General features: G+C 39.4%; 1 long non-coding RNA gene across 1 annotated transcript; it reads left to right on the top strand.

Annotated features, from left to right (window-relative positions):
• Nucleotides 1-255: 255 nt before the first annotated feature.
• LOC138407725 (uncharacterized) lies at nt 256-2,761 on the top strand. The gene is made up of 5 exons (XR_011241052.1): nt 256-696; nt 888-1,430; nt 1,532-1,588; nt 1,675-1,827; nt 1,970-2,761. It is a non-coding gene; the product is annotated as an uncharacterized lncRNA (long non-coding RNA).
• The last annotated feature ends 792 nt before the right edge of the window (nt 2,762-3,553 follow it).

Here is a 3,553-nt window from a genome sequence, read left to right as displayed (position 1 = left end):
CAACATCTGATTCTTTCATTTGCGCTTCTGGGTCAATCACATTCTTAAATTTTAATTTCTCTGGGTGAAGTATTATTTCTATTGTGTGACTTTTTTTTATTTCTTTTATTTGCTGGCTGTTTGGATTGGCTCTCAAGGGGGCGGTTCAGGCAGCGGCAGGATTTTACAATGTCAAAGAGGTATTGAGGGCTTCTACTGAGCGGGCTAAATGGCATTCGTTACATCGCCATACATTTTATTTCTTTTATTTGCTTACTGTTTGGATTGGCTCCCAAGGGTGCGGTTCAGGCAGCGGCGTGTTTTTACAAAGTAAAAGAGGTTTTGAGGGCTTCTACTGAGCGGGCAAAATGGCATTTGTTACATCGCCATACAAGCCAGTAGTCAGTCCAATTTAACTTTGTGTTCTGTTAGGTTGACATTTCTTTGTATTTGTTGAATGTCATTTTTCTTTCTTTTTGTATATTGTTTACCCGAGTGTTTTGAGTCATTGTAAACTCGTGGTATAGTGGCACAGTTGTCTATTGGGTGGACATTGATTGACAAATGCTGTGTAACTGTAAACAAAGTGAGATAAAAAATGAGACAGAGGGATCCCGAAGCAGTTCCAGTGCAATGCAGTTCCAGAGATCCAGATGCAGACAAGGATGGGACAGCTGCTTGAATGAAGAAGTTGCAGCCCAAAAAGAAGAAATTGAGGTAAGTAGTAGTTGAACATAAGTATAGAGATGCACAGACATCATTGTTGGTGTTTATTCAGTCAAATGTTCATCTACATATTGTTTGGTATATAATGCCCAGAGAATTATTGTTTGTAACTCATTCAGAGAGATCTAGAATGTTTTGTAGGTTATGCTGAGTATCCTGATGTTTGTTTTATTTTTCCATAGCCACCCACAGTGAAGACGGTTACAGCGGTGCAAAGTCCGAGAGGTGGCAGTTCAAAAGAGGAAGAAATTTGGTAATGCACCACACAAAATGTCTTCACCTCTTTGTCTATTAAGGTTGTTATGCCTTTTGATAATTATTCTTAATTGCTTAAGTTAGTTGCTGAAGTTATGCCCAGTGCCTAATGATGCTTTTGTTTCCTCATGCCATGACACCCACATGAGGTAGTGCCTGACTACTCGTTATCATATGCAGAAAAACTGCGTAAAGCTAAGTACTAATTTTCTTAAACATAATACAATTCTGATTTTTCTCTTTGGTCTGAAACATTAAAAGTAATGCAGTTTTGTTTTCTTTTTCTTTTTTGTAATATGACTGCCACTTATCTTGAAATGGTGAGAAAAAGTCATGAGGACGAGCAGAACAAGAATGACCAGTTCCTGTGAGGGACCCAAATGAGGCTGGCAAGGAGAAAAACCTGGTCCATCAGTGAAGACAGCACTTCCATGTCCAGTGAAGAATCAGCATTACACACAAGGCTTGAGGTGATACCTTGCACTTTATGAAGACTACTGCATCATTACCGTTGATCAGATGTACTACCTGCCAAAGATATTTCATCAGCAACTTGTCTTTTTCCCACTAGAAATCAGAACAGGAGGGAGAATCTAGACTGACATGTCATAAGACACCAGCAGTTTCAGTAAGGGAAAGCAGAAACAACAATAATTACGCAAGTGATGCCAACAGCAGCTCTTTTGAAGTTTCTGTTTATGCTTTTTCTTTTAGAAAATTAAAAACCAAATGAGACAGAGGCCGAATCAATGATCAGCAAAATGGGTACAGTCATAGCTTTATTGAGGGACAAGAGGATCATCAGTAAGAACCCAAGTAACAACAGCAACCTGTGAGAGAACTCGAGGGAAGAAGCGACATCCCAAGGTAAACAATACGACTGACAACTGGCATTTAATCTTTTTCCAAACTGGTGTTTTCTTTGAGTTCCTTACTGAATTCAAATACAGTTGAGTCACACTACAATGTAAGATTGCCATTACTGATGTTTACTTTTGTGTGCTTTCAGGGATAGAGGAAGATGGCTGGATTCTTCCAAGATGTCCCTCTGCTGCACATCAAACCAACTGTATCCATTCTCCATAATGGTTACCTCAAAGCAAAGTCTTAACCTTTCTTGATGCTGCATACTATGTGGTTTGACATTGTGCTTATTGTAGTGTTTTCATTTGAGTGTTTTGAATATTTCCCTTTTGTTTTTTATTAATATAGATGTAGGGAAAGTACAATACAAATACATACAAATTTAAACATATTTTTAAACAAATCATAATTTATTAACTTTTATGGCACTTATATTATTATTGCTCGGGCTTATTATTCTTCCGCTTCCGTAAATTTTCGTCCCGCTACTCCTCCCACAAAGTTTGACGCACATTCACACAAAGTACATCAAACCGTGCGCATTTTTCTCGATCGGTGTGCTATGACTTTTCTAAGACATTCGTCAAACGGTTCGTTCGTAAATCGCAAAAATACCGAAAACCAAATGCATGGGAGTCAAGGTCTCTCGCCCATTTAGAGCGAGCAGTCAAGGTCTCTCGCCCAATTAGAGCGAGTGGGGGAAAAATGGCTGAAAACGGGCGTTTTTCAGCCACTTTTTTGGTCTTTAAACACTTCTCCTAGCCACAAACGGAGTCCGACAGACATGATTTTTACATCTGGTGAAAGTAGAGTTTGTTTCCTACGCACACATGCCACTCTGACATCTCTCGGTCCAGTAGTTTAGGCTGAGTCAATTTACCGAGAAATCTTTTCCGGTCTCACCTCTCCATTGACTCCCATGTTAATTTTGGGAAAAAAAGTCTGAAAAGGAGAAATACGAAGAAAAATTTCTAACTCGCTCCCACGGTCTCATTTCTGAACTCTCTCCCGCCAAAACATATCTGTACGTTCGTGGAAGTCTTGGGATTCTCACAATGTTTTCATTTCTTAGATAGGACCTATAGTTTTTGAGTTACAAGCATTTGTTTGAAGAGTGGCGCTAGAGCAGCGCCCTCTAACTTTTGAATGGACTTCAATGGAGATCTCCAAAAAAGATTCCTGATGAGAAAACTAAATTTCTAAATCGCTCTTGCGGTTTCATTTCTTAACTCTTATTAAATATAAACATATGTGGACGTCGGCCAAAGTCTTGTGATTCTCACAATGTGTTCATTTCTCAGATACGACTTATAGATTTTGAGTTAGAAGCTTTTGTTTGAGGGTTGGTCTGAAACCAGTTTTTGTCTCCAAAGTGTGCGCGCAGCAGGTGTTCCTCATCTAATCAGTGAGTAACCATAGCAACCCCATAGACTGTCAGAGGTCAAGTCTCCTCTATAAATTTACTAGATTCAAAGTTTTTGCCACCATCCGCTTTGGCCCAGTGGTTAAGGCACTCGGATCATGTGACGTAAGTCTGGGTTCGAATCCGGGTGAGGGTGGTGGTTTTTGCTAAATTTTGGAGCATATAAATAAAAGTAAAAATAAGCCCCCCCACCCCCCCCATAGTAACTGGGTATTACCAGGAACATGTAATGGGCATTTATTTTGAAAATAAGCCCCCCCCCCATTATAATATAATGTTACTAGGAAGTCTATACAGAGTCTTTAT

This window comes from Paralichthys olivaceus, chromosome 5 (genome assembly GCF_024713975.1).
Source record: "Paralichthys olivaceus isolate ysfri-2021 chromosome 5, ASM2471397v2, whole genome shotgun sequence".
Lineage (NCBI taxonomy): Eukaryota > Metazoa > Chordata > Actinopteri > Pleuronectiformes > Paralichthyidae > Paralichthys > Paralichthys olivaceus.
The sequence above is the reverse complement of the archived record's forward strand: the minus strand, read 5'-3'. Positions and strand labels throughout refer to the sequence as shown.